Below are 22,998 nucleotides of genomic sequence, written 5' to 3'. Positions count from 1 at the left end.
CTCCTCCTCTGCTCTCCTCCCCTAGGCTGGTATCATTTATCAAGCAGAAAAATCTCTGTCTATAAATAGGCATCCAAAGCTCTTTCTGCAGAGCAGTTTTCATGGCCTTTTGAGCGAGACAAAGCAAGACCTATTTGGAGCTGTGGGTTACGGCAGTAGTTCCGAGATTTTTAAAAATTTCTTGGACCAGTTAAATGTTTAGAAAATTAAAAGCATTTACAAAGAGTCTATTTACTTTTTAGTTTTCTAAGTAAGAATATATATATTTAAAACTACCTTAAACTAGTTTCTGCTGTTGTATCAGTTTGCTACATAAGAAACACCCCCAAATTCAGGGGCTTATGACAGCATGCATTTATTATTGTCATGCTTTGGGATTCCTCTTATCTGGACCTGCTTGCCTGGGGCTGGATGGGCCAGGATGTCTCAGTCACAGATCTGGGCTCTGGGTGTAGACAGCTGAGACAGATAGGGTCTCTCTCCATGTGGTCTTTAATCCCAAGTGGCCAGCCAGGGCATGTTCACGTGGTGGTTGAAGGGTTTTCAGCAGCAAGAGAGAAAACCCCAGTGTACAAGTCCTGTTGCCCACAATCAAGTCACTGAGGCAAGTCGGGATTCAAGAGGTGGAGAAATAGATTCCTCCTCTTGGAGGAGCTACTAAGTCCCATCACAAAGGGACAAACAAACAAGAAGAAATTTATGAACATTTAGGCTGCAACCTACTACCATTATAATCATTTCATTTTAAAAAAAGAGCATCTTACCAAAAAAATAGAATGAAAAGTTTCTCAAATGTAAAATATTTAGCTTTATGAAAAAACTCACTACATTGTCCTATTATTATTACTACTCCTGCCACCATGTACTTCATTCTGTCAGCATTGTTCTAGAGAACAATGTCTAGATATGCAATATTAGGAAACTGAATCTAGCAGCATGAGAAAGCCAGCTAAGAATCCAGAGAGGAGATACTGAGAGTGAAGGAGGTGAGTGGGCACTGCAATAAGGGAGCAGGGAAGTATGATAACTAGCTTAAGGTAGGATTTAGCATCAGGTGAGGATGGTGGTTGTGTGTGTGTGTGTGTATGTGTGTGTGTGTGTGTATGAGAGAGAGAGAGAGAGAGAACATGGAGTCCTAATTCTGTTGTTTCCACTTTGGGATAACCCCAAAATTTTATAATCATCTGTGTTAGTTTCCTATTATTGTATGACAAGTTGCCATCAACTTAGCAATTTATTTTTTATTGATTTTTTAAAGATTTATTTATTTGAGAGAGAGAGAGATAGATAGAGAAAGATTACATGAGAGAACATGGGGGAGGGACAGAGGGAGAGGGAGAATCCCAAACAGACTCTCCCAGAGTGTGGAGCCTACATGGAGCTTGATCTTATGACCCTGAGATCACAACCTGAGCCAAACCAAGAGTACGATGCTCAACCAACTGCACCACACAGGCACCCCACCCCTCCCAATTTGGTAATTGAAAACATCTACTTATTATCTCACAGTTTCCTTGGGAGAGGAGTGAGATATGGGTCAATGCTTGATTTCTACTCAAAGTCTCTCATAGGCCAAAATGAAGGTTTTGGCTGAGCTGGACGCACCTGGGACAAATTCACTTTCAGCTTCATTCATGTTGTTGGAAGAATCCAGGTCCTTGCAGTTGTAGAACTGAGATCCCTGAGTCCTTGTGGGCTTTTCCTTTTCAGATGGTCCATTCTATTTTCAAGCTAGCAATGGCTCATTGAAGCACGTTGTGCTTCCGATCTTTTGCTTCCTTCTTCTGCCACCAATCTGAAGAAGCTTTCTACTTCATAGGGCTTGTGCCCACTTGGGTAATCTTCCTATTTTAATGTCATTTCTGCCAGATACCATGACATTACATAGCATGATCCTGGGAGTGATAGCCCAGCATGTTCATGGGTTCTGGGGTTTAGAGACAGATAGCTTTGAGCAGAAATTTTAGAAATTCTGCCTACAACGTGTCTTTTGGAAGAAACAAGTGACATAATTAAGGAGTTCTTTTTTCATGAAAACGTAATTTTATCATGAAATCACCATCACCTCACAGGATTATTGTTAGATGTATATTATGTAAGCATAAAAATGCATTGCAAATATAAAGACTTGGAATGAGCACATATTCACAGATTTGGACTTTGAAATCCACCTCCACTCTTCACAAGCTGGATGATCTTAAACTGCTCAATGGCATCCAATAACCATCTCTCTTCTTGGGGGTTTTATTACTGGCTGCCACTAGGTGTCACTGCAACAGCTGGGAAGAAGAGTAGCTCCCTATGGCTGTTTACTCTGTCCTCTGGGATTGATTTGGATTGGAATCTGTGCACCCCCTGTGTTGTGGATTCCAGAATGCGAAGCTCCTCCTCCATGAGAGATTCAGAAGCATGGAGCGATCTTGAGGAATCCAACTATTCCAAAGGTGTGAGCCACACATTTGCTTAGGGGTAGGATCTTATTTTCAGTGCAGTTGGGGGTGGGGTTGTAGAAAGGTGGGGTGCCTCTGTCGTGCTTTGCACCTCCTTCACCAAAATTCTGTGGCCCAGTTCATTTTGGTAGGGAAGTAAAGTGTCTTCTTGCTTTATTTACCAGCCTCAGCTGTGTGGCTTGGCACCATTGAGAAAGGAGTGGATGAGATAAGCCTGAATGAAAGTCAAAACCCTAAATAAAAGTGTAGAGTTCAAGCTTCTTTGTTGTGAAGGCCTATGTCAAACTTGGCTCACAGGCCCTGGACCATGTTCCTAGTTGTTCTTCAGTGAGTCAAACAAATGGACTTTAGATACGTGTTGGAGCCCAGGCTACCAGATCAGGAACGTGGCACAAGGGGCTGAGCCAGTGCAGGAGATTTGTGTCCAGGCCTACCTACCAGGTGGCTAATAGAACACAGCTAACTTTTAAAAGACAACTCTTGGCAATGAAGAGCTCTCTCCGGTGGGATATAGTGAGCATGCTTAGAAGATGGCATTTCTAAATTTATGCTTATTATATGTTATGGTGACATGAACTACAATGAGAGGAATGTGTGTTCATATATGCTTTATTCGCACTGGACCTTAATTATCAAACTTCTCTAGAAGTAACTGCCTGTATCTGTACAAACCAATGCCACTAAGGAAAATATAGACTTCACAAGTTAAAAGGTATATTTTATTAATTCATATAATCTCTGTATGGAGATCACTGATATTTCAGCAACTTAATGGTATGTGGAATGTTTCAGTATTTAAAAAAATAGAGAAAAATGTAGAAGATGAATCATACATGATTTTTTTCTTACCAATGTATTATGAGAAAGTCAATCTTGAGACTTATTCCCAGAAGCTGGAGTCTGCAACCTTTTGTGACTTTCTTAAAAGGGCATTACAATAGGAAGAAATAACAGGAAAACAAATGAGTTTTGTTTTGTTAAAAAAAAATCTACCTGAGCAGATAATGTAATGATTAGATCAGATAGCCAAGGGCTGCAGAAAATGTAAAGACAAACAAGTGTCCTCCACCAGGAGGGGACCCTCCCTCTGCAAACTTGTTCCCTGGTCAGGTAGCTTTTTTTTTTTTAAGATTTTATTTATTTATTCATGAGAGACACAGAAAGAGAGAAACTGAGACACAGGCAGAGAGAGAAGCAGGCTCCATGCAGGGAGCCCAATGTGGGACTCGATTCCAGGACCCCAGGATCACGCCCTGAGCTAAAGGCAGATGCTCAACCACTGAGGCATCCCGGCGTCCCCAGGACCTGTTTCTTGAGTGAGGACCTATCTGTCCTTGCCTGTGAGTTTCAGCTCGCATCTAGAACATAAATGCATGAAGCAGTGTAAAATCCTGTCATTTGTGCAGATGCCCATACCTTTTTAACAAAATTTATAATCAGATCCTGTTTCCTGTTTTGGCTCTGCCATTGACAGTCCTGAGTTGGTTTATTTTAGAAGTGTATTTGGTGATGAGAGGGCTTTCTAGTACTTGCAAAGAGGAATAATAGTGATGGATGAGATTTTCAGGTTTTTACTGTGTATTAATAGGATTTTCAGGGATGCCTAGGTGGCTCAGTGGTTGAGTGTCTGCCTTTGGCTCAGGGTATGATCCCAGGATCCTGGGATCAAATCCGCATCAGGCTCCTGCATAGGGCCTGCTTCTCCCTCTGCCTATGTCTCTGCCTCTCTCTGTGTGTGTTTCATGAATGAATAAAATCTTTAAAAGTATGTGTGTGTGTGTGTGTGTGTGTGTGTGTGTGTGTAGTGTAGGGGTATTATATATAAAATCCTCGTAGTGACCCTTTTAGATATGCTATTATTGTTACCTCACTTTACAGAAAACTGAGGCACAGGGGGTTTAGTGATTTTTCCCAGTCACATTGCTAGGATATAACAGAGCATGATTCATAGTCATGCAGGCGTAGGGACCAGACTCTATCCTCTGGGGCATCTCGCCACCACCACCATGCTCCCCAGGAGGCATGTGCTCCCCTGGGTCTGTGCTTGGAGCCCATCGTATCCCCAGGGACAGTCTGATGGAAGCATGTCACAGGAAAACAGTCGTAGTGGCAAGTCACCAGCCCTTTAAATATGTGAATGCACTTTCACCTTTGTAGCCACCTTTCTAAAGGAGGAACTGGTTTTTCAGAGCTCTGCTTTCCTACTTTGTAAAATGAATATAATTTTTTCTCTGCTTAAAACATTTAAAGGCTGTGAATCTTGAACAAGATAATATATAGTCATGCATGTGTTAAACCACAATACATTATCTCATACCAGGTATTATTGTAAATATCTCTTATGATGTGGCTTTAATAAATAGATGAGGCCATTTTGTGATAAATAATTACTTTCAGATTCTTTTTAAAATATCTAGATTGTATTTCTCTTCCTGACAGGTATTTTGTGAGTTTTATGTTTCCTTTGAAAAGAGAGAAGTAGGGGGTTTTCTCAATGGTCTCTTAAGATAGCATTTAATGTGAGAATCTCTACTCCTGAGGCTGTGCTGACATCCTCATTCAACCTAGTATATGAGAGAGCATTTTAAGATAAATTCTTAATCATGCAAAATAGATTATTTTAAGAGCAGAGGCCAGGGGGAAATATGTTTCCTGGCCTTCACCGATTGCCTTATTTGTGCATGACAAAAGCTCTCCCCTGTAGGTTGCTTTGTTTCCCAGAATATTTTAGAATGTGAGTTACATAGTTATAAGAATGTTGTAAGAACACAGTAAGCCAAATCTTGTGGCCTGAACATCAGCAAGTGTCATGTCAGGGCCAGGACGGAGTGGCCTAGTTGCATAGATTAAGTTTGCTGAGTGACTTCACCTGGCAGCAACAGGAGGCATCAAGTGTCACTTCAGAAATGGACAGTGGGCCAGGAGGCTCTCCACTTAGAAGCAGCCCAAATCAATGCAGTAAAAAAAGATTTAAAAATGCCTACCTATTAGGATGGGTCAGCTTTCTTACAGTCAGACGAACCTTTAAAAAAAAGGAAAAGTTAAATCGTCTTTCCAAAAAGACATCATTTTCTACCCCAAAAACCAGTTAGAGTTAGATTTATGTACAAAATGTATGCTTAGCCAGTAACATATTAAAAAACCATTTTTGTGAATTAGCATTTTTCTTTTTTCTCAATAAAATAATTTTTGAGCTGTAGCTTTTGTTCAGATCATTAATTTGCCAGATTTTATGGCCAAACTAATGTGATTTTATTTAGCCTTATTGAAGTGCCATGAATTTCAGTGTGGCTCAGTTTCCGCTTAAACTTTCCTATGATAACATAAAATTTTTTTTGATAACATAAAATATTAATCCAAAAATCCAAAATCACGTACCCTCAAGTAATTAACAGATCATTTGTTAAAACAAAGAGTTTTCTGTTTGGAATGCATAGGATCTTATCTGTACTTACTGTAAAATTGTTTTAAACATAAAATTGCAGGGGATCCCTGGGTGGCGCAGTGGTTTGGCGCCTGACTTTGGCCCAGGGCGCGATCCTGGAGATCCGGGATCAAATCCCACGTCGGGCTCCCGGTGCATGGAGCCTGCTTCTCCCTCTGCCTATGTCTCTGCCTCTCTCTCTCTCTCTCTGTGTGACTATCATAAATAAATTTAAAAAAATAAATAAATAAAATAAACATAAAATTGCAGAACTGCCCAAAATGAGTCTGTATTAGAGTTACTTCCTGAATATATGTATATACGACTCTAATTCTGATATTGATGTAAAAGCGGTCAGCTCAATTATAGCACTCATGTAAATATTCCCCATGTCACCTTTCCCTCTCAGTGAATCAGTCCCTTTGCTGCTTATGCCTTGTCCTTCCTCTGTCTCTGTGTTTCAGGATATATCACTTCTCTAATTGAACCATCTGCCTGGCGACCCCCAATGAATATCCCCTGGAAATCACATGAAGCACACATAGTTTCTCTATGAAATTCGGCATGTTTAGCATCAGGGTATTCCTAGCGTGCAAGAAACTGCATATAGTGTTTGCATGTTTAGTTCTGTTATAAACACTGAAGGGCAAGGGCCTATTTTATTCCTCTTTGGAGTCCCATTTTTTAATAAATATGTCTTGACAGTATAAATTATTATATCATTATATCTTCTTACTTTTTTTTAAGATTTTTATTTATTTATTCATGAGAGACATACACACAGAGAGGCAGAGACACAGGCAGAGGGAGAAGCAGGCTCCATGCAGGGAGCCCGATGTAGGACTCGACCCCAGGTCCCCAGGATCATACCCTGGGCTGAAGGCAGCGCTAAACCGCTGAGCCACCGGGGCTGCCCTCTTCTTACTTTTTGTCTCCTCTTCTTGATTTTCATTCCTCTCAGTTTAACAGTTTAAAATTTCTCTCTCCTCATACGGGTCCACCTTTCTTCTTCCTTAAATCCACACCAGTGCCACTCACTGCAGGAAGAACTCAGAGATCAAGTGGGATCTGCTAAAAATGCCCATGATGCGGAAGCACAGCTGACTATAGGAAGCTCCTTCATGGTATGCAAAGATAAAAGGGAAACAACTCAAAAGAGGAATTTCACCTCCTAATGTTGGGAATTTTGTCTTTAAATTTCCTAAAGAAATTAGAACTAGTGATTTTCAGCCTATTAGATCCAACTCTCCTATTTATTTATTTATTTATTTATATAAAGAATCTTTATTTTGTTGTTAGTTATAGGGGTAGAATCTAATGATTCATCAGTTGCATATAACACCCAGTGCTCATTACATCAAGTGTCCTCCTTAATGCTCATCACTCAATTATCTCATCCCCCCACCTACTACACCTCCAGCAACCCTCAGTTTGTTTCCTAGAATTAAGAGTCTCTTATGGTTTGCCTCCCTCTTTGTTTTCATCTTATTTCATTACTCCAACTCTCCTTTTTATAACAAATATTTTGTCACATCTCTTTTACTATCCTTAAATGAAACTCAGAGATAATACAACTCATTTATCTGTATAGCTTTTTTAAAAATCTATATTTAAATGCCTATGTCTATATCTTATATCTGTAATGTAAAAGAGAAAGAGGAAGTAATAAAGTGGACTAAAACAATAAAGACAGCCTATCCCCAAGGTCATCATTGTCCATTTGGAGAGATGGGCTTCACATCTAGAACCAATAATAGTTTAGGCTAATAATCAAGTAGTAGTCCAACAGCTCACAGGACAGGAGGGCTTGAGTACCATCTGAAGTAGTGGATAGAATTGGAAGTGATGAAGAAGACCACAATTTAGGCAAAGGGAGAATGTGGCAAAGGTTTGGAGGTGGCAGTGACCATGACAGGTGTAGGCAGGAGGCATCAGGGGAGTGGCCAGGGTAAAGGCAGAGAGAGGGCAGCGGTATTGGTGATGGTGGGTAGAAAGAGAAATTTGCATGTTGGGGAAAAATGTAAAGAAAGTTGGTTGACAGAGTAGAGACGAAACTGAATATTTAGTTTTGACCAGAATTACTTTAAAAGGCTCAATGTTAACTATATATGCATCTTTTTTTAAAAAAAAAGTTTTATTATTTGGGAGAGAGAGAGCAGAAGGCAGGGGCAGAGGAAGAAGCAGACTCCTTACGGAACAAGAAGCCTGGCGTGGGGCTCGATCCGAGGACCCTAAGATCATGTCCTGAGTTAAAGGCAGACACTTAATCTACTGAGGCACTCAAGCCCCCCTGTATGTTACATCTTGAAAAAACATTCCCCTTAGTGGTCAGATTTTGAAATGAATGCTTAGTAGTTAGTAGAATAAGAAAAGAGAGAATGTTAACTTTTGTTGTTATTTCATTTTATTATAGTTTATTTTTTGAATTGCCTTCATTCAGATAACTTATGTTTCAGGATATTAGAACACAAAGTTAGAGGAAGGCTGTGTGCTGAGCTATGCCTGGTTTAGAATCAAAAGTCACTGATAGGGCAGCCCCGGTGGCTCTCAGAGTTTTAGCGCCGCCTTCAGCCCAGGGTGTGATCCTGGAGACCTGGGATCAAGTCCCATGTCGGGCTCCTTGCGTGGAGCCTGCTTTTCGCTCTGCCTGTGCTCTGCCCCTCTCTCTCTCTCTCTCTCTCTCTCTCTCTCTCTGTGTGTGTCTCATGAATAAATAAATGAAATCTTAAAAAAAAAAAGTCACTTATAGCTCTCCCACCTTAGGCAGTAACTTACCACCTGATGAACCTCAGTTTTCCATCTTTAAAATAGGGGCAATACCTCAGTCATAAACACACACACAGGTCTTTGGATTAAACGTAATAGCATGTAAAATAGCCATTATGTGGTACATAAAAGGTACTTAATAATTATCTAATTATTACTCATTAGATTAAACTAAGATAATCCACCCCTTTAAAGTTAGGTGCAATCTGTGTTCAGTCATGGAACTACTTAAGTTCATAAAAATTCCATCTCATCAGCAAAGCAAATATTTACTATCTGAGTGCCCTTGGATTCTCTAAACTTCAGTTTCTTCGTCTATAAAATAGGGATAATATACCAAACTCATAGAGTTATTACAAGAATTAAGATAATGCATGAAAAGTGCCTAACACATAGCAATCTTTAAAAAAATACTATCATCGCATAGTCTATTAATATCATTATGATGCCCTATTACATGCTATACACATATACTGTCTCTATCTTTGTTACAGTCCTAAGTGGTATTTCAGCTTTATTGAGGTATAATTGACATGCAAAATTGTAAGACAGTTAAAGTGTGCATTGTGGTGATTCGATATACATATTCTTTGTAAAAGGGTTCCTCTATCTAGTTAATTAACACATCCAGTATGTATGTATGTATGTATTTATGTATTTATTAATGTTCCTATTTTTATATGAGCAGGAGCCTGAACAATGGGGAAATCAGATGACTTGCTCAGGGTCACCAATAACATGCCTAGATTACCCTTTCCTTCAAACCCCCACTTAAAAAATGATTCATAGAACAGTTTGCAAACCACTGAAAAGAATAGCAAACATCTACTGAGATCTTAGAGCTTCAAGTAACCCTTTATATGGTAGTCCTGCCCAGTACAAGCCCTGCTCTCCCAATGATGAAGATGGAACAGAGAACCCGATTCTCAGCAGCTCCTTTTTGTCATTAGTGCATTTCTCCCAATACCGTCATGCTGACATAGGGGCTGTGGGAGTGGGCTGGGAAATTTGACTAGTAGGATTTATTCAACACAGTACTAATCACTGCTACCTGGGATTGTAAACATGTTCAACTTACTGCTGTCTATTCACAGTGTTGTTTTTTAACATGGTTGTGAATCAGTGTTAATCCTTTCTTTGGTTCCATTTAGAGTGTTAATATTCCTTATGATAATAAATACTTTGGAGGTACAGCTAGAATATAAACAAACATGAAAGCATAGGTACTGCAAACCTAGACATATGTTGGGTGGTAGAAGTTGCCATCTTGGCTGCATATGTAGTATTGCTCTTGGCACTTGGCAGACTTCTAGCAAGTTGGAAATAAAGTTTATGGGAGCAGGCAAATGTTAAACATCTGCCAAAATCAATTATGAAACAAAACTCTTATTGACTGAAAATGTTTGTGCTTTTCAATTACCTGAACATCACGATGCTCACCTCAGTTTTCTGAGCTATGCAAAAGTTTAAAATTTTAAAATCAAGATTTTAGGACTCAGATTCTTCAATGGAGTGGAAGTAGGAGGATGTCCTGTCCTCCTACTCTTTTGTTTTCTGGGACATGTCTATTTTTCAAAATCTCTGTAAAATTGTCTGATTTTTTTTTAAACTGGAATCCTGTCATTGAAAGTATACAGGCTCATCTGTTAGAGCAGTGTCCGTGCCAAAAGAACCTTTGGAACAACAGCAAAATTCATGAGATTCTTGTGAGTTTCACTCTGTTCTTTGAATGCTGGCTTCTTAAAAGATCTATGGGCAGCCACAGGCACAGCCAGAATTAGCACAGCCAGAATTCACCATCTGCCACTGCTCTTGGGAGGAGAAGAAGATGATAATTTTTAATATTATTAATTATTCTTCATTAGACATTTATTAAGATTCCACAGTATTCTGCTGTTGGAGCTCAGGCTCTAAATTAAACAGATTTAAGAAACAGATATGTCTATCTACCTTTCAAAAAAAAAAGGACTGACTTTCAGAAAAAATATAGTAAACTATACTTAAAATTTGTGTTTTTATCTTGTATTGGAAGATACAATGGGTGAATAATGCCTTCAGGATGAGGAAATGTAGAACATAAGTTGTCTGGTCCTTATAGTTTGACTAGAATGTATATATGGAGACAGATATTTAAAGGTGGACCTTTATTATGAGGAGTACCAGTATTTCATTCATCAACAGTAGAATCAGATTAATAACATTTCAGCTTTGAAAAACAATGGTGAAGTAGCCTGACCCTGCGTCCTCTGCAAGAAACTTCTCAATAATATCCTTATAGAGGCTGTGCCGGGCTTCTGTTCCAGGAAACTCAGTACTTCCAGTGGAATTCATTCACTCGGCATATTTACTGAGCACCTACTATATGCCTGTCTGATCAGAGCTTACTTTTAGCCAGAGGAGTCAACCAGTCAACAAGAAAGTCAATAAACAAGTAAATTATGTATTGGAAGAAAACATACAGGAAAACTTTCTGACCAAAAGGGACATCCCAAACTGGAATGAATGAGTTTTCCTGTATGTTTTCTTCCATGCAATAATTGCTCAGGTATTTGAAGAATGTGTTCACTGCCCTCTTAATTCACCTCACCTTTAAATTATACACTCGCAGTTGGTTAAGCAGTTACTTATATGTGTTAGTTTGCTAGGGCTGCCATAATGAAGGGCCACAGACCAGCAGAAGTTGGCTCAGAGTTCTGAAGGCTAGAAGTCCAGGATCAAGGGGTGGGCAAGGTTGGCTTCTTTAACTCCTCTCACCTTGGCTTGCAGATGGCTATCTTCTGTCTTCACATCATCTTTTCTCTCTATGCGTCTGTATCCTAATCAGAACACCAGTCATATATGATTAGGACACCAGTGACCCCATTTTAACTTCATTAGCTCCTTAAAGACCCTGCTCCCAATACAGTGCCATTCTGAGGTATTGGGCATGAGGACTTCAACACAGGAATGAGGGGTGCGTAATTCAGCCCATAAGATATATCCTCCTAGATTGGAACACTCAGAAGCAGGCAGGTGACCTCACAGAAAGAATCAGGCCAATGGTCACAAGCCATATTCTAGGCGTCTATATATTATCTTTCATAGCCTCAGCTTTGCTAACTGGCATGGAGCTTGCCATCAAAGAGAAATGCTAGATCTTTAAGTGACTCATTTTTCAGTCACATTTTCCTCCATCCTTCATTCAATTGTTCATTCAAGAAATGTGTCCTGAGCACCTGCTGGGTTGCAAGTGCTGCCCTCACCCAGGGACCAGCAGACATCCCTACCTTCTCTGAGGTTTGAGTTATACCCATGCAGCCTTTGATAAACAAGTGAACAAACAAGTATCTAATTATAAATTGGCACATGCTATGAAGTAAATGAACATATAAGAGAAGCACCCTACTTTGGGTCATTCTAGAGGGTGGCCAAAGTACAGAGATTTTGCATTAACCTTGAAATAAAATATTACATGTTAGATTTGGCCCATATTCCATGCTCTAGTCATTTCCAGGAGAGATCCTAGCCATCGTTTATTATATATGTGCCCCATTCCCAGTTCACTTTATTCTCCCAGTGAGATGGGTATGATACCTCCAGCTTCATCCAAATCATTAATCAAAATGCTTTAAAAATCAGAATGGTACTGCCATGGTCAGAGAACTAGAAATAATATCCTTAGCTACTCATAGATAAAGATCTAGCCATCATACAGAAAGCGGGACTCTAATAAGAAATACTAACAAGAGTCAAGCTGCCCACTGCCAAGTTTTCTATAACTAGTCTGAGCCTTATGTATAAGGAATGTATTCCTCTGCTTGTGCCACATTTATCACAAAAGGCCTTTCGAGTTGTCTGTCTGATGACTTGAAAGGTCAAGTCCACTTAAAGAGTTTCACTTATAACGTGGGGAAATGAAATTGTTCTCAATCTAAGCGGAAAGAACACCATTCGCGAAACAAAATGTCTGTGTTTTTCTAGTGCCATGGCTCAAAGGTGATACCCAGCAGCTTCTTCTAAATGGACCTGACCGACCCTGGCAGGCCCACTCCAGAAGCCTGAGATGACATGGGTCCAAGCTCTGGGGTCCTCTCTCTTCTTCCCTTAGGCATCCTTGGCTTTAACTACCAGTTCTGCACTTGCTGCCCAGGTCCCATTTGGTGTCTCCTTCCTCCGCACCCAGTTATAGTTCCCATGTTTGTCCTGAGTCATCACTCCTGGTATTTGGGTAAAAGGCACTCCAGATCTCCTGGCTGTCAGTCTATCAAACTGGCTTTCTTAATGGTCAGTGTAGGGAGAGTTCAATCAAATTTGGAGCACTGGAGATTGAGCAATGCATCCAGCAGGCACATCAACTGAGCCCATCACAGGACTACCAACCCCAAGGTGATGTCATCTTCACATCTGTGGCAGCACACTGACAATAGTAGAGAAAATGAAATTCTTTCAGAAACAGTCAAACCTGACCTTTAATTTAGCATGGACCATAGCTTGTCAAGATTCATGAGCAGAGAGGTACTGCTGTGAGCATTTGTTGATGTAGATATATTATTTGACGTGTTGTGTTTGTGTATCGATTTGGCACATTATATTCCACAGTATACATAGAGTAAGTTAAATTGTGACAAAATTCATTCCTTTACTCATTCAGTCAGTCTTCCATGAGCATCTGTCTTGTTGCACCTAGCATTGTTCTGGGTACGAGGATTGGAGTAGGGAATAAAACGGATATAATCCCTGCCCTCTCAGATCTTATATGCTGGTGGGTTTGGGAGACCCACTATGAGCATGTAAATACATATTATTCAGAAAGTGAAACATGCTTCAAATAAGATAAAGCGAAAAAGGAAGATACAGAGATGGGAATGAAATCTTACTTTGTGTGTAATACTCAGGGCAGATCTTGCTGACAGGCAGAGACCTGTAGAAAGAGAAGCAGTAAACCATGTGGACATCTTGGGAGAAAGAGTTGAGGCAGAAGGAAAAGCAAGTGCAAAGGCCCTGGGTTTGGCCTGTTTGAGGAACAGCAAAGAGGCCTCTGTGGCTGGAGTGGAGCTAGTGCTTCTGCATTGCTGGTGTTTCAAAAAGTATAACAGAATCAGATTGATGCTTCACTAGACTTGCCCTGTGTTGTTATTGCTGCTGTGTTTATCATTAACTGAAAGTACATGAAAAAAGAATATTTTGATTCTACTAAGTCTGTGTTCTTAAATGGCTGAGAAGTTAGTTCCAGTGTGTGTGTGTATATTATGTATATACGCATATATACATGTTTAATGAAATTAGAAGCGCAGCTGAGACACACATTTTTTAAAATTTTTATTTATTCATTTGAGAGAGAGAGAGAGGGAGAGAGCATGAGCAGGGGGAGGGGCAGAGCTAGAAGCAGACTCCCCGCTGAGCAGGGAACCAGACATGGGGCTCTATCCCAGGACCTTGAGATCAGGACCTGAGCCAAAGGCAGCCACTCAACAGACTGAGCCACCAAGGTGCCCCAAAATATACATTTTTATGTTGAAAAGTGAGAGTGTGAAGTTAGCCATCTACTTGATTTAAAAAACCCTTGGTAGTCTACTATGCAGTCTGTTATTAGCAATCAGTCCTACAGATGCTATTCTTTTCATCCTCCAAATAAAACACAGGAATTGAGGAAGGGCCAGAGTAGTTTGAAATTTAAGAACTCTGATGCTTTACAAGTTTCCTCACACCTGTGTTTATCGCAGAAGCAATCCTATTGGTGGCAGACAATTTAATAAGCAAAACATGGCGTTAGGTTATTTCCTGAGGCCACTCTTCTTTCTCAGCACAGCGGGCCTTATCTGAGCTCCTGGTAGCCCATCTCTGGGCATTATGCATCCTGAGGAATGTTGGGAATTTTTTCAGTTACAAAGCAAACACTTATGCTTCTAGGTGTTCCCATGTATCAGGTTCTAAGAGGCCACCTGTGTCGGGAGCAGAGTGTGTGAAGGTGATGTTGTGCCGGGCAAGCCTGGCTCAGTTTGTCCAGCTGGAGTGGTTCCAACATCCCAGTGGGGCCATGGCTGTCCGCCAACCTGCCAGTGACCTCAGAGAACACCAGAACACTGGAGGTACAGAAGAGCAGGTGAATAAAGCTATAACCACTTCATAGTTAGATTCTGAAATGTCACCAGCATAACTACAATTGGTCTTGAGAGGAAAGTTTGCAAATATAAGAACAGCATTTGTTTTTTGTTTTTTTTTTTTTTAGTTTTTTTTTTAAGAACAGCATTTGGACTGATTCTTTGGCTATAAGCATTTTATTTAAATGCTTCAGCTTCTGCAAGTGTGAAATTCATAGACTTGGTGGACCTTCAGGTGATGTGAAGGTGTGTTAACTCATTGGTCCCTTCATGGAAAAGAAAGTCACGGTGAGTTATGTGGTGCTCTTTTTTGGTTGGAGCTGCTTGTCTGTGAATGATCAGCTAGCCAAGTGTGCTCAGGTAAAATTAAGTCTTGTCATTGACAGGTGTTTGCAGAGCATTCGAAGATTTCATGAATCACATTCTTCATCTGCCCTGTGCTTGCTAAGGGTTGAGCCTGTGGCATTTAAGGAAAGTTTGTGGTAATGGCAGAAGATTTCAAAATTAACTCCAGAGTTTAGATCTATCTGTCTGATTGGCTGTTAATGAAAACAAACTATCCTATACTGTCATGAGATTTTTTCATCTTTGGTTTGTATCAAATAATAAATTGTTCTTTCTTCTGTTGTTTCTGTAGAGTTCCATAGGCAATCACTTGACAGATGTACAGCAAAAGAATACATTTTATGCATTTAATGTATTGAGGATGATGTTATTATATCCATTACTTGTGGGCTCACCCACAAAAATAAAGCTCAGCTAGCACGTTTTTGAATCTGTTATGTTCCAGGCACCATGCTAGGTGCTGGTGATTCAGCAATAAGGGGTGCGTCCTTCCATTGCCATCAAGGAGCTCTCAGTTTAGTGGGAGGCAGACAAGTCACCTAATAATTACATGACCATGTAGTGCGTGCTACTGGAGCTAGATGGGGAGCATTTTACTGTCAGAGCCTCTCAAGAGAATGTGTGAGGCTTCCAGTGGGGAAAGTGGGAAGAACAAGCAGGATACATGGTGCAGAGCATAACAGCATGAGGCTGCATGATGTTTGTGGGATTTGCAGATAGTTCCCCATGACTGAAGCAGGTGTTGCATGAAGTTGGAGAAATAGGAAAGGATCTAGGATGACCACCAAAGGTTGAGCTCTGTCCCCAAAGTGATAGGAACTACTGAACAATCCAGCCACAGTATACAGAAGCAAAAGGGCATGAGATTTAGTCCACCCCAGTTCTCTTGCTAATGGAGACCTTGGGGTGATTCCTTTGGAGCTTAGGCTTGACTTTTCCATCTACATAAGGAGTAAATTTGGCTGGGTAGCTTCTAAGACCTACCCACCCTTCCAGGTCCTCTGGACTTTGATTCTGTCTTTAAAGCTTCTTTTTGTTTTCCCTTCCCCATACTTTTCATGCTTTGCCTCTCTTATAAGTGCAACTTCTGCAGTTTCCAGGTCCATAGGCCACTGCTAGAAAAGAGTCCCATCTACACCTGACCTGGTCAGAGATGGTGTTAGGGGAGCAAAAATATCAAACATTGAGAACAGAGAGACTCTCCTACCAGCTTACTTTCCCCTTGACTTTTCACCTCCCTTTGCTGTCAGCTTGCTCTCTCTCTCTCATACTTCTCTTGGCCAAATGACCCGAAGCAGCCAGAGTAAAGTCACTAATGTGTTTAGGCTCCCTGCCATTGGTTAGAATCTTTCATTTATCCAAATAGCTGTGCATTCAAAAATTATGTGCTGAGTGCCTACTGTGTGCTTGCCTTGCCTAGTGTCCTAAGACACAAGGAGCAAAATAGTGAACACGATAAATGTAGACTCTGCCCCAATGGAAATGATAGTCCAAAGAGGGAGAAAAGCATATAAAAAAACATGATTGCATAAATGCATAACTGCATATGATAAGTTAAGACAAGTAAAAGTAGCTGTGAGGAATTTTAACAGTGGGTCTGGAGTTAGACCAGGATATTAAGGGAAGGCTTCTCTGAAGATGTGCTATCTGGACTGATGGAAGGACAGCAGGACTTAGCCAAGGCAAAAGAATGGAGAGGAGTCTGTGGCCAGTTGGAGCAGCACCGCTCACCTTGACCTGGAGGAGGGCAAGGAAGCTAGAAAATTCGAAGAGGGGAGGCAGGGCTCACCATGCAAGAGAATCAAGATATTATGAGGTCATGAAAGCAAAAAAAGGAGTTTCAAGAAGAAGCGTGTGGTTTTGCAGTATCCAATATACAGATATGCCATTTTTGTTAAGGACTAAGAAGTGCCCACTGGCTCACTGGGGGCTGTTGGTCACCTTAACAGGAGCGTGGCCACAGGAGACCGACTAGACTGGACTAACAGGGAAATGGGAAGAGGTTGCATGAAGGGCAGCTGTGTTGAAACACTAGGCTGTGATTGAGAATTCAGGAAGCTAAGAAGAAATTGGAAGGAAATGAGCAATATAAGGAAGGTTTTGTTTTATTGTTTGCTTTTCAGATGAGACGTATTAAATGCTTTTATAAAGACTGGAATGATCTCAGAAAGAAAAAGGTTGAGATACAAGAGGCTGAGGGAGTGAGGTCCCAAGGCAAGGAGCAGAGATGGGGTGAGAATAGGCATTTCCTCCAATCTAGTGGGTCAGGAAGGTGGTCTTAGGGATTTGGTGGCAGAAAAATGGGAGCATTCATATGAGGCAAAGTCTTCCCAGAGAATGAGATGGGTGGAAGGAAGAGGGAAGGCTGCAGAGCCTGGGAGCACAGCCGCCCTGAGACAGCCTGGGGGCGTGGCCAGGCTCCACATACCTGCTGCCAGGGTTTTCTTTTCTGCTCAACCCCCACCCCATCGATCCCACGGGATTCCTGTAAGTATGTAAGAAGTGTATTTCTTGATTTTATTTCCAATGCCAAATCACACCACCTCCTATAATTTCCTATACATCCTGAATATTTAGACCTGGCAGCAGTATATTTTGCTCTGGTAATTTTTCCTCACTGTTTTATTTCTAATTAATCCTGTGATCCTTCCCTCCGTGTTCTTTCTCTTTTTTATTACCCTTTGAGTTGCTTATACCCTTTGGCTTTCTAATTTGAAAAGCACATGACTCTGTGCCTGTCTTTTCTGGTTGGTTTTTTGTAACTACATGCCACACTTCAGTCTACTTTGCATTTCATTTTTACAAAACACGTTATGAAGTTGGAATCTTTCACGTAAGCCGGCTTGCATGCCGGTGGACGGTGTCTGTCTTTCTGTCTGTCTCTCTCCAGTCAGGCAATATTTGTGGCAATAACTAGAATGTCTGCTAGATCTTTCCTTTCTTTCTCTCTTCCCATCCTGTTATGTACCTGGTACTCACCAGTTCCTTGATGCTTTGGCTTCCTGGCTTTGTGTTACGTTGTTCCTGCTGCATGTTCTATGGTTGTACCCTCCAGATCCATGTCTCTTTGCTCCAGACACCCACAGTCTTTATGTTTCTTCCATTGACAGTCTGAAGCAGGGGAGCTCCCTTGGAGATACAAGTCCTCTTGTTTGGGATTCATAAGTCCATACCAAGTATCCTTAGAAATAAAGAAGGATTAGGAAGGAAACTAATATTTGGTGCATTCCTTAGCTATCTTGTATTAATCCTTATGCTGCTGTTGGGGCTGCTAGTCCCAGTTTAAAGACCGATAAATGAATCCCAGAGAGACTTCTTGAGAAATATTTCAGAACTAGGACTGAAACCATCCTTCTTCCCTGCCTAAAAGCTCAAAGTGGTTGCAGGTTATCACTCTGCATCATTTGGACACTCAAGAGGTGGACACCCCAGATTAGGGTGTGGGCCTTGACTTGCTTCAGGTATTGAACTATTTTTCATGTGAGGTTGGCTGTTTTGGCAATCAGGCCTCTCTAGTCCTTGAGTCCAGATGGAAGGCACATTCACCACTAGGTGGGGATGTAGCAGCACCACAAGTAGACACCAAGCAGATGAAAAGTAGACCTAATGAGAAGCCTTCGAGAGCTAGGGCATTCAAACTTTTTTTTCTTCTTTCAATAATTTATTGAAGTGACATCCACATAACATAAAATTAACCATTTAAAGTGACATACAGCGGCATTTAATATGCTCACAATGTTGTACAACCACCACCTCTGTGGCATTTAATATGCTCACAATGTTGTACAACCACCACCTCTACTTCCAAGCCATTTCTCTCACTCCAAAGTAAAATCCTCAGCCATTAACCAGGTTCATTCCATTCCCTTCTCTCTGTACCCCTGGCAGCAGTCAATCTGCATTCTGTTGCTATGGATTTACTATCCTGGCTATTTCTTATACATCGAATCATACTATACTATATGCAGCCTTCTATGTCTGACTCCTTTCATTTAGCATGATGTTTTCAAGGTTTGTCCATGGAGCATGGATCAGTAAGTATTTCATTCCTTCCTCTGGCTGAATATTCCATTGTGGGGCTCCACAATTTGTTTATTCATTCATCCATCAATGGACATTTGGGCTCTTTACACCTTTTGGCCACAATGAATAGTGCTTCTATGAACATGGATGCACATGTATTCATTTGAGACCTTGTTTTCAATTCCTTAGGGTATATGCCAAGAGTGGAATAGTGGGATCCTGTGGTAATTCTATGTTTAACTTTTTGAGAAACTGCCAAACTTTTCCATAGCAGCTGAACCATTTTACATCCCCACCACCAAAGTATAAGATTTTCAAACTTTTCTGAGCATGACTCACAATAAGAAGTACATTTTACATCAGAACCCAGCATTCACATATGTGTATATATTCATATAATACATATGTATGTATGAATATATCTTATATAAACAAAGTTATATGAAACCATACTCACCCCTGTTACTATATGATGCACTCTGAGGTGTTCCTTCCTGGTCTATTTTATTAGAAACATATGCTGATTTTGATACACCAAATGAGTTCCACACCTCAAAGCAAAGTGAAATCTTAAAAATCAAAGTAGCTGTGAAGATCAGAGTACCATTTTAAGTGTACATAATAATATAACCTATCTCCTTTCCATTTGGATAGTCAAAGAATTTAGGATATCATTCATCAACTTATCAATACATGTAAGTTTTGAGAAGGGGAGATTATTGAAACCATGAGGATGACATTTTACATATTCTCAAACATGGCCAATTTAGATCACACACAAATGCGAGTTGTATTGCATGCACTTGTTGGAGTGTGAGGAATGTAATTAGCTGAGGTTCTATAGTCCAGCAACAAATTATTTGGTGAGTAGCTTCTGGGAAAAGCCTTGTGATACACGTTATCATTTATTGAACACCCCAATTGAGTAGAGTAAGCTACCAAAGAGCATCATAGTAGAACAAGGGGTAGAAGAAGAGAAAGAAGTAGAATCAAGAGAAGGGAGGGGGGAAGCATAAGAAGCTTCTCCAATGTGTAGCAATTATTTATGACCATCTTCAAGAATCACCTGAAACTGAGCTCTCCTGGAAGGAGTGGTGTGTGGGAGGAATAGAGATTGGTGGTGAGAACACATGCTCTCAAGCAAATCCATGGGTAGGATTCCAGGTATCCAAGGACTAAGATGGGAAAAAATTACATTTTGCTTCTCATTAACCTCTAACTGAAATTTACTCTTTTCTTCAAGTACTAATATAGGCAACAAAAATAGTATTAGCAATCTTTGACTTCATTACCAATTGAAATTACAGGGTTTTTTCATCACATTACAGTTGCTTTAGGTGGATTTCAATATTGTTTGTTTTTTTTATTGAAAAATTATTATTGTTAGGCTTACCTCTAGGTTATGTTCTTTAATGTGTTATTAAAGAAATATGTCTCTATAATACCACAGTTTTATGGTTTTTAAAATAATTTGATAACTGTATTTCAAAATAACTGGTTTCCATTGTAATCTCATGCATTTATCTCATTCACGTTCTGAGAAGAAGCCTGTTGGATTTGCCAGACAGCCAAGCTCCAAAGTAGTTAAGAACCTCCTAGAGGTTCCCATTAGCCACATGTGCCTATTGAGCCATGGAATGTGGCTGTCCAAATTGAAATGTGCTGTAAAACAATACACTAGATTTCAAATATTTAGTACCAAAAAACTATTAAGTGTCCCACTAATTTTATACATATTACATATTGAAGTGATCATATTTGGGGTATATTAGGTTAAATAAAATATATTTAATTTTCACCTGCTTTAATTTTCACCTGTTTCACCTGTTTCTAATATGTACATTATAAATGTACATATTAGAAAATTTTAAATTGCATGTGTTGCTTGTGTTTTATTTCTATTGGACATGCCTGGCCTAGCATCAGATCTGAGTTCCAATCTTGGCTCTCTCATATAACCAGCAATTATCTTCATTATCATTGTTATCATTACTCTGCCATATCCTAGCTGTCAGGTCCCCATAAATTTCAATGTCCTCATCTGTATGAGTAGATACAAAGGAGAGAGTATTACTATGTTCATTCCAGATTTAGCCTTCTTGCTAATACATTTCTTACTATCAGAAATGTCCTGAAATCTTATCCAAAAGTTCAAAAGAAGGTCCACATCCATGTCCCCTTTCCTTACTTTTCTGCTGGGTTGAGGGTTTTTAATGAACATAAAATTTAAATTATATTTGTGGAAGTAATATATAAAGATGAGGAAATAAGAATTTATAGACAGTAAATTTTAAAAAAATTATAAAGGATAGGAAAAAAAAACTCTCTTGAAGAGCAAAGAAGATGGAAAATAAATCTTGAGGTAGGGTGGAGTAGTATGCAGGACTACAGTTGCCACCCATCCTGTATTTATCCAGAGACCTAAGTGGCATTTGGATAAGGCACAAGCAAACCACCAGCACATTCCTGGAGTTTACAAATGGCCACGTAAATAGCAGGACAACCGTAGTACATCCCTATTCCCAAAGCTAAAGTCCAGCAGGCTTCCACAATAGCTGGAAAGTGATGATATATTTCTTTAAGAGGGAAGAGCTGAGAGGGGACCTCTTGTCCTTTTGGGTGATCCTTATACTTCTGGAGCCCCTGAGCAGCCTAATACGGGCACCTTGGGGATACAAAGCCCTTTTATCTACAGAATCTCCTTTTGAGATCATGAAATAACCTTCTGTAAATAGCAGATCATACAGTATCACCTAGACTCTATAAATGAGAAAGAAATAGCTTGAACTCAGGAGTGGATCACTGAGCCCAATACCTGATGTAATGAGGGCTGACATGAGCTTGGGTCTCTCCAAAACTAATCGGAATTATGACCCTCCACCTCTATTTCCCTGGGATGCTCAAAGTGACCTCACCTACCCTGACCATCTGCAAAGATCATTATTCTTTCTCTGGCTCCTTAGCTGAGCCATGCAATTGGAACTGCTCTCCCCACCAGCCTGTTAAACTGTTCCTTCTCATCATTCAGACAGTTTCTAGCAGCCCCACCCTCCTACACAAAGCCCTGCCTGTCTGGTCAAAATAGGGTGGTGATTTCTCCACCCTTTCTAAAAACATGCCTGGCAAGACTTTCTCTATCCTCCAGAATTTACTCGGGCCTTCAGAGTGACATTTTCTACCACGTTTTAACTGTGCTTGTGGGTGGAGAAGGTGATGTACGTATTTTTCCACGTCACTGTTGCCGAGCTCCTCTAAAGGCAGGATCAGAGGGTCTGAACCACACAGCTTCATGAACAGATGGTCACTTTGAAGGTTTAATCAGTGATGCTCAGTGAGGTAGACATTTCTTTTTAAAACAGAGGAGGTGAGTGGGGAGATGGGGAACTAGGTAATGGGTATTAAGGTGGGCACATGATGTGATGACCACTGGGTGTTATACACACCTGATGAATTATAGAAAACTACATCTGAAACAAATGATGTACTGTTGGCTAATTGAATTTAAATTAAGAAATAATTTAAAAAACAGAGCTTTAGTTTTGAGTGAAGGGCTGTTATATGTATCTTTAATTCCATAGCTCAACTCTTCATCTCAATGACAATGACCTGGTTTTCAACTATGGTTTAGCCCTGGTTTCCGGGTCTTGGCCAGCTGTAGACTGTGCATCAGTTCTCCTCTACACCAAAGCACGTTGGTACTGCCTTATTAACTTCACAGAAGACAACTCGATCATTTTCATATTGATTTATCTCTTTCTAATTCCCAATTACTCTTTGATCCCATGTCAGCTGCTCCTCCTAGTCAGCCAGTGTGTGCTTTATATGAGATCCTTTTGATACTAGCTTTATCAAAACAGAATTGAGAAGGTGAATCTGTTGCCAAAAAATTCAAGTAACATATGCCAAAGAC

General features: G+C 40.3%; 1 long non-coding RNA gene across 1 annotated transcript in view; it reads left to right on the top strand.

The window, feature by feature from the left end:
• The window catches only part of LOC144295726 (uncharacterized), a 153,535-nt gene extending 138,156 nt beyond the window's left edge, over positions 1-15,379 (top strand). Inside the window, exon 3 of the long non-coding RNA XR_013362811.1 lies at positions 15,107-15,379. This is a non-coding gene — a long non-coding RNA (uncharacterized LOC144295726). The remainder of the gene's footprint in view (positions 1-15,106) is intronic.
• Positions 15,380-22,998: the final 7,619 nt, after the last annotated feature.

The sequence above is a fragment of the Canis aureus genome, chromosome 24, assembly GCF_053574225.1.
Source record: "Canis aureus isolate CA01 chromosome 24, VMU_Caureus_v.1.0, whole genome shotgun sequence".
In the NCBI taxonomy this organism is placed as follows: domain Eukaryota; kingdom Metazoa; phylum Chordata; class Mammalia; order Carnivora; family Canidae; genus Canis; species Canis aureus.
This window is presented reverse-complemented; position numbering and strand designations above follow the sequence as displayed.